We start from the raw sequence: 9,053 nt of genomic DNA, 5'->3' as shown, positions 1-9,053 counted from the left end.
ATTCTATCTCCCTGATGTTTTCCACCAGATGATTTTAAGTTACCATTCCAGATATTCTTTATAGGTAGTGGCCTTGCCACCCTTCTCTTCTTTCACAGCCATATGTGAAATACTAGGCTATGAGAGCTTGTGGAAATTAAACTTTTCCAGACAGGCTGGGGAGGGGGAGGGAAAAGACCAACAAAAAGAAACAGATAAGGAGAAAGTAACAAATGAAGGAGGCATAAAGAGAGCTATTCCTACTTAGCATATTCTAGAAACTCCTCTGATTATTCATTCAGAAGCTTCAGCAACAATAAATTATCCATTTTGATTAAGATAGTATTTATCTTGCTGTATGCCTGATGCTTCTGTAACCGCATGGTGGATGGAGTTTAAAAACCTTGTTCTTTGGATTCGCATTTTTGTAAAGGCCCCAGAGCCGCATTCACAGAGAGAAAAGCTAGGGAATGTACTCAGGTTGCCGCAGATAAAGGTAGTAAACGCTTATTTTCCTCCTTTCTTCTTTCATTTATGCAAAAAGTCGTCCCAAGTGCTGGAGCTCCTTAGGGTTTCCCCTGGTCCTGCCAGTCATTCATTCCATAGCTGTGGAATCCAGCCTTGGGCTATGGAGAGAGACCTTCACCACCCAAGCCCAGAATGGCCCGTGAATCTCTTCTTTATTACAGAACTCACTCAGCCCCTGACATTGATGGTCAGGGAGCAAATGATTGATGTGCGTGCTTTGGAGAAAACTACCTTGCTGTCTCAGCTTGCTCACCTATCATTCCTGGTTTAACAGTAGCTTTACAACCTAATGTGGCCTGGCACCAAGAGTAGTTGGTTTATAATAACTTGCTGTAATATTTCAAGTGCTCAGTTTTGTGCTAGCCACTCTTTTGTGTCACATGGCTAATATGCATTATCCCATTTAATCTTCAAAACAAACAGTGTACACTTCTTAGGTTCCACAAAGGTTCCCTTTAGAGCTGGTATCTGACTTTGCACATTCACATACGGTATCAGTCCACCCCTGGCTAACTTCCTAATGGTCTACAGTGGGGAAGTTCTTGAGGCAACTTGGTCATGCATGGAAAACAAACCTTACCCGCCAGCTTAGCACCTTCCTGATCTCTCTGCAGAGATCCTGACCAACAATGACTACGAAAGTTCCCAATTTTCTCTAGAGGAAGGATTTAGGGGCAGCAATCTGATTGAAATAAGAGGTCAGAGAACTTGTCTTGAAGCTCCATTTGCTTAGCAAACGTGATTTTTATTTAGATCATACATGTATTTGGGGTGCTGAGAAGGGGGCAAAGAAGATTACTTCAAGCAGCAGCTGGGGGGTTACTCACTCATGAGTCAGCCCTTGTCTCTAGAGGTCAAGGGTGGGATCTAGCTGTTCACCTGTAGTATTTCAACATTACCCATCATTTTGGGGGGTATAACGAGAAATAGATACAGTGAAGGAGAGACTGTGGAGTGTCTAGGTGGTGCAAAGAGTTAATGCGCTTAGTTGCTAACCAAAAGGTTGGAGTCCACTTAGAGGCATCTCAGAAGAAAGGCCTGGCAATATACTTCCAAAAACTCAGCCACTGAAAACCTTGTGGAACACAGTTCTACTCTGAAACACATGGGGTCGCCAAGTTCTACTCAGGGTTGACTTGATGACAACTCGTGGTAAAAAGAGACACTGTACTTGGAGTTGGTAGACTGTGGTCATTGTCTCTGTTTTCACTAATCACCCATTGTTGTAGAATCAGTCGCTATTCATGGCTACCCCACGCACTTAATGAAATAAGGAGTACATCACTTCTCTAAGACCTCAGTTTCCCCAGCTATCAAATTAGAGATCTTCTAGTCCAATCTCATAAAGGCTATTTCAGTGTAAAACCACTCACAGTTAATTCTTAGTCTATGGTTGGTCCTTACCACTGCAGAGCAAGGATCTGCTTCACTTAAGACACTTGAGTTATTGCCCATTTAGTTCATATCAATCTGCCGAAGCCAACACAGAGGGCTATGGTCTCATCAGAGAAGGGAATTCCATGTCCTCGATCCTCTGCCAATACTCAAACTGATCCTCCAGGTTGGAAGGATGCAGTGGCAGGGTCAGTGTCAGCTCTTAAGTGGAGCAACTGAATGATTGCCCTCCTTTCTTTCTTTTTGCTTTGTGCATTGCACATGCAGGCACTGTATCATAACTGTTCCCTTCAAGCAGAGCCAAAAGGTGTAGGCACACACCACCAGTTACTTTCAGGTTGACTCCGACTCATGGTGACTCCATGTGTGTCACAGTAGAACCGTGCTTCATAGAGTTTTCAATGTCTGATTTTTTTGGAGGTCTATTTCCAGGCCTTTCTTCCAAGGTGCCTCTGGGTGGGCTTGAACCTCCAACCTTTCAGTTAGCAGCTGATCGTCTTAACTGTTTGCAACACCCAGGGACTCAGAAGGAAGCTAAGGGGCCATAATTCACTGGTACCTTGGTTTTATTTGTGAGAAGGAGCCAACCCACTTCCTATGCACCATCACTGTCAAACTGCTGTCTCCCTTCTTCACTTTCTGCTGCTTTGATGATGCTCCTTATTACACGATCATCAGTGATGTTTCTTTCCTTTAACTCAGTAAGGGAGAAATTCTGTTGTACTGCCATGTAATTCACTCATCCCCCGAGATCCAGCTGGTTCATCTAGTTCCTGTGTAGCTGTCACTTGGTTCCTCCTTCCAGGAAAGGTGCCAGCACATTACCTTTCACAGCACAGTGTACCAAGTGTCTATGCAATGTTTGCTAATCTACGAAATTATTTGCTTTTATGCCCATCTTTCTTACTAGAGGGTGGAGCTCTCTGAGAATAAGAATTGTTGTGTTATTCATGTTCTTATCTTCTTGAATCTAGCACAGGAATTGACACATTCAAATGAATACCAAGTAAACGAATGAAGCCATTCAAAAAGACCAGTTCTATCATGTGTCTCACAGTACCCCACACACCCCTTTGTGGCCCCCATCAGGCCATAATCTAAGATTAACTTCAGTGATTGTTTAGTATCTGTCTTCGTTACCAGACTGGACCGTCACAGACTCTGAGGCCTAGGGCCATGTCTGTTTTGATCACTGCTCTGGAGGAGAGAAGGGACTTAATAAATATTTGTTGAAGAGAATAAGAGAATAATCCTTGGCAGTCAGAAGAGAAATTACACACTACTGTGACTTAATGCTTGTATTTTATGGACTCTGTGTAGTACCTAGAACATTGTGAGTGTTGAGTCAATATTAACCTATAATAATGAGTTTGTACTATAAAGTAGGTGAGTAATGACACCATTTTAATTTAATAGCTAGTGTTCTTAATGCACCTTCTTCTAGGCATTGAAAAATAAAAATAACATTATCGAAAATGACATCATTCTACCTCCTACTGAATATTTTTATTCTGATTGTAGAGAACTATAGTGACAGCCCAGAAAAACACATTTCATTTAGGAAAAGAAAAAAGAAAACCTTTGTATTATCAGAGCACACAAATGAATTAAAAACTACTCTTGTTTTGGCATTGATATATGTAGAAAAAGTGCTTTTGTATCTACAGCCTAAGGATTTTTAATTAAAGGGATCTGGGTGGGCTGAGTATGTGTAACCACCACGACACTGATGAGATTCAACCAGCCTTGTGTGCCCTCTGTAATGTGACAGCTCATCACGACGCAGCAAAGCTCTCCATGCTGGGAACCACCACGTGTATCCTGTGGGGTTTTCCACCATTCTTTGCTTTGCTTTGCTTTTCCAAGGCCTATGACTTGAAGAATAGGGAACTAAAAAATGAAGTTGCATGAAAGCAGAGAGGAGGAGTGGTAGGAGAAGAAGTCATGCTAAATGGGGACAGCATTTAGTCTCATGGGATTAAACATCGATAACTTTAGAAAGTAAAGCATATGCGTGTCCAGTCATCTACAGGCAGAGAATCTTCATGGTTTTCTGAGAGATCAAATGTCATTTCCTTTGATTTGCTCTCTTAAGACTTAGAGGTTCAGTACTTCAACCGCAAAGCTCTCATTTTTCCTAAAGGGATTTGAATTCCTGCTCCAGACTTCCAAGTGACAGATCTGATGCCTTATGTAGATTTTTAGCCCACCCAATAACAGAGCTTCAGTACAAAACGAGGAAGTCCCTAATCTCTAGATCTGAAAGGTTTACCTGCTCATCTGAGGCAAATGCACGAATAGAATGAAGATAAAAAAGACAAGAAGGATAATATGTCAGATGTCAGCCACTATAGATGCCATACTTTTCAAGGTCCACTCACTCCTTCTAGCCTCATAGGAGATCAGAATTTGCAAAGAGCTCATTATATTCTTAAGAGTGAAAACCGGACCCTGGTTAGAACTCAGTATGCAGGAAGAACTGCCCTTCCTCCATCTCACAAGCTCTCATAACTAATGCAAAAACCAGGATAGCCTTGTAGCATGCAGTGCATGTTTGTGAACCAAGGTGCCCTTATCTCTTAGGAGAATGGATTCGGTGTGAGTCATTCCATCAGTCATAAGGGAAGTGGGTGTATTGTTGTTCCTCCTGAGGCAGAGTCTCTGACGGCAGCTCAAGAAACTGTCCTGGGATCATCCCTGGGAACAAATCACCTTTGATGTTCTCTCTTGCACACTAGGTTCAATCAGATTAAAAGAGTATCAAGTACAGCTTTGAAGGGGGGAGAAAACACAAAAGAACAAATTGAAGAAAAGAGGTGTCCTAAAGAATTGGAGACCACAACTCCTTTGCTTTAGTAATAATTAGTAGTGAATTTGGGCTGATTTTATGTAGTAAACTATATTTTTTGTGGCAGCCATTGGCTAGCAGAATCTTGTATCTCCCATCTCCTATTTGATAGCCCATGGCATGAGGACTTTCTAGACTCCCTCCCTGAGAACCCTAGGATTGGCTCTAGAATTTGTGATGGGATGATTTTTCTTAAATCAAGGGCCTTCTCAACCTGCCCCCCATGGGCCCACACAGCTCCTCTCGCTGGTTGACTACACTGTCCCAGGACCCCAGGGCCTCCTCCCATGACCCTTGGGCCACTTGCAACTGCACTCCGCCTGGAAGTCAGGGCACCCTCAAGCTAATCCCATTCTCAAGATTCATGGATGCCCTGGCCTTGAGTTTCTCTCTCCCCGAGGAATCAGACTGCCTTTGTGGTAGAACTAGGAAATTCCTGGTAGATACTAGATTAAGCTAAATAACAAATATATAGAGTAGTAATTTGGTCCAGAAGTGTAGACACAGCAAATTGAATATTCCTTTGAGTAACATCATAATATCCCAGACTTGAAACGTCAAAGGTAGTTTTGACTCTTCCCAGTTTCCCGCCATGCCTAAATTAATACCTTACCAAGCCTTCTTGATTTGTCCTTTGTTGGAGGCAATGAGAAAGGAAAGAAATGATAGATACCTCACAGCTCCTTCATTTGTCAACTTTCTTCCAGATGGCTCCAAACAGCTTATATTCTAGCCTTCCCATGCCTTTCTGTGCTCTCTACTTAAATTTTCATTCCATCCAAACTCCCATAGGCATATATATTCCATTGAATAGATATTATTCAATCGCATTGTTCATCTTGTTCCACTAAGCTCCCTAGGTGTATGCTCTCCACTTATCTAAATCCTATCCATTTTCAGAGCCAGTGTTATTTAAGGTATGCTATCATTGGTGGCATCATGAGTCAGAATTGACTTGTTGGCAACTGGTTTGTTTTGTTAGCACTGGTGGTTCAGTGGCAGAATTCTCACCTTCCATGCAGGTTCAATTCCCAGCCAATGCACCTCATGCACAGCCACTACCTGTCTGTCAGTGGAGACTTGCACGTTGCTATGATGCTGAACAAGATTCAGTGGAGCTTCTAGACTAAAAAGGACTAGGAAAAAAGGCATAGTGATCTACTTCTGAAAATCAGCCAGTGAAAACTCTACAAATCACAATGGTCTGATCCACAAACAATCATAGGGATGGTGCAGGACTGGGCAGTGTTTCATTCTGTTCTGCATGGGATTGCCATGAGTTGGGGGCCAACTTGATGGCAATTAACAACAACAACAACAGCGCCATAACAGATAAGCCAAAAATCTCAGTGGCTTGACAAGTAGAAGCTTATTTATGGTTCTTGTAAAATCCTGATAAGCAGGCAGCTTTCTCCCAGATGGGCACCCAGGGACTCAGACTCTTTCCATCTTGCGTCTCCACCATCTTCAACATATGCTTTCCGAGATGAGCATGTAACATTGGTCATCGGATTTTTTTATGTGCCAGGATTGGAAGTGTCAAACCTCGCTTGTTCTCACAGTGCAGTGGCAGTAATTTAGCCACAGGACTACGCTTAGCTGTGAGGAGATAGGAAATGCCATGTAGCTATGTGCCCAGAAAGAAGTGGAGGCAGTGCAGTGATTAGTTAGTGGTCTCTTCCATAACTCCCAGCCTAGGTTCCACTATCCTGAGCCCACTCTAGCCTGTATTGTTTATTTCTCTTTCACCCATAACATGCATCATCAGACCCCATTAAAACATTTCACGTATTGCTATGAGATTTCTCATGCATTGTTGCTTTAACTGCAATCTTGTCTTATCTTGGTATGTGATGCTTTGTCCCCAACAACTAGTTTAGAAGCTTCTTAGGACAGAAAACTTGCATCCCATTGCACTTTGTTGTGACACCTACATATTTTCTAGGATAAGTAAGAGCCCAGAAGCAACTAAGGACAGAGCAATGTTACTGTCCCCTCGAGAGAGCCTACCTGGCCTAGCAGTACTGAACCAAGGAACTCATGTGACATTAGACTTCTTGGCAATAAAAGCAAGCTAAAAAGCATTTCAAGTCTACTAAGTGGTAAAAAATTATTATGTGTATGTTGATGACCTAGTCCAGTGCTAGGCCCCTGGAGATGGTATAAGGTAATATAACTAAGAAATCATAACTAGAAGATACTGGCATCTAATCCCGTGGTTACATGGTCCTGGGGTACAGATGATGAGTGCCAGTGGAACACCAGAAGGCAGGAGGCACAAGGAGGGAATCAGTTCTGCAAAGGCTTCATACAGTAGCCCTTGACTGGATGCTAGAAGCCATGTGGATGGAGTAGCGACAGTGTGGGGGTGAAGAGCACAGATTTAGAGACAGAGCCAGGATTTGAGCCCAGATCTACCTGTACCTTACCAAGTGGGTGAGTCCACTCAGAGCCTCAGTCTCTTTGTGTAGCGGGGATGATAGCACATACTTTCCAGGGTTGCTATAAGGAACAAACCAAACAAGGTAAGGTGCATCAAGCACCTAGCCATTCGACACATTTAGTTCCGTGCCTGGCTCTGTTGCCATTCACTGAGCCTAGACTATGGTGGAGAAGGGAATGGATAGGGGGCCAGTGAGAGCAAGGAGGCCAGCCTGGCCAGAGACAGGAGCTACTCTGCATGGTGGGTGGTGGAGAGAATGCTAGGTGGGACATTTGGCCAGTGTGTGAGGGGCTTTGATGCTGGGCTGTTCAAAGCTGACAGCAGAGGCAGTGGTCTACTTCTCAGTGGGGTAGCACATTATTAAAGCTAAGACAAAGGAAGGGCAGCCCAGGACGGCTGCCCTCTACCCTTCTCATCCCTCTGTCTCTACTTTGCTCTCCTCTCCTACCAGCCACACCTGATCTTGCCCTGACGTTCTGATTTCCACAGGTCCAGAGTTCCGGCCCGTTCCACGCTGCTGCCTCCCCTGCCCTGGTGAGCAGCTTCCCACCCTTATCCCCCTGTCACTTTTCTGCAGGGCCGAGTGAGTGATGAGTTTATTCAGCTCTCACTATGCCAGAGTCACTCCTTCCACCTCGTCCCTGTAACACACCACCTGAGAGGGCTCAATCACTGTGAAGCTGTCCCTGGTACTCACCCAAGGCCCCACCCCTGGCCTCCGGCAGCCTCAGCCCCTGGGTCAGGGCAGTGCCAACCACTAGGGGACCTGGTTTGCCCCCATTTCTCAGCCTTGTTTTAATTTTTATCCACACATGCTGGCAGCAGTGGAGGAAGACCTGCCACCACGGATACCTCCCCACTTCAGGCTACCAGGTGTTTGATTCATGTGATCTGAGACTGATGTCCACCACAAGCAGGGGGTGGGGAGATGCATCCCCTGACACAATCTGATTCACAGAAGGTCTCTTGCTTCTTTGGCTTTGGATAGCAACCTGGGATGTATTCTGTGACCTCATTAACAGGGGTTTGTACCAAATCAATGTCTGTACTGCTACGTGTATGATCCTAGACTGCAGCTGTGTGTGTGTGTGTGTGTGTGTGTGTGTGTGTGTGTGTGTGTGTCTGTCTGAATGTGGTGTGTGTGTGTGGTATGTGTGAGATAATAGGTGAGTGTGTGTATAAATGTGTATGCATGTGAATATGTGTGTGTGTAACTGTGAATGTGTGTGAGGATTTGTGTGTGTTTTCACACATGTGTGTGCACAGGTGTGATAGCAGCTCAGAAAATGAATGTTCTTGGCCATCCCCATGCCCTCTGTAATGGATTCTCCCCTCATCCTAGACTTGTAATGAGCTGGAGCAGGTCAAATTCTGGGTAATCTGCTTCCAAGAAGAGTTATACTCTACCTTGATGGGGCATCTCAAAATGTGGAAAAGCATCTGAAATACTGGCCATTTATAAAGTTAAATCCCCTGCTCTCCAAAACTGATATTTCAATTCAGATTAAATGTGATCAAAATAAACCTCAAGAACAGCCTTGACAGAAATCAAAAGCAGGAAGGGAGGGGATTTTCCAAAGCTTTCATTCATTCATAGGGACATGTGTGGCAACAGGGCAGCAGATCTTGCTGGCAGGTGATGATTACCAGGCATGAGGGCCAAGGAGAGCTTCCCGCTACTCACTCACTTCCTCACCTCTGCACTTTGCCTTGCTGAGTCATGGCATGGAGCCTGGCAGCCCACAGGGTGAAAAAAGTGTGCTTCAGGTGAGATGGTGGCTCCCACGTAATCCCTCACGCCTCAGGTGAGATGGTGGCTCCCACGTAATCCCTCACCCCCAAGGTGAGATGGTGGCTCCC

This window comes from Trichechus manatus, unplaced genomic scaffold, assembly GCF_000243295.1.
Source record: "Trichechus manatus latirostris isolate Lorelei unplaced genomic scaffold, TriManLat1.0 scaffold00020, whole genome shotgun sequence".
In the NCBI taxonomy this organism is placed as follows: Eukaryota; Metazoa; Chordata; class Mammalia; order Sirenia; family Trichechidae; genus Trichechus; species Trichechus manatus.
Note: the sequence above shows the minus strand (reverse complement) of the source record.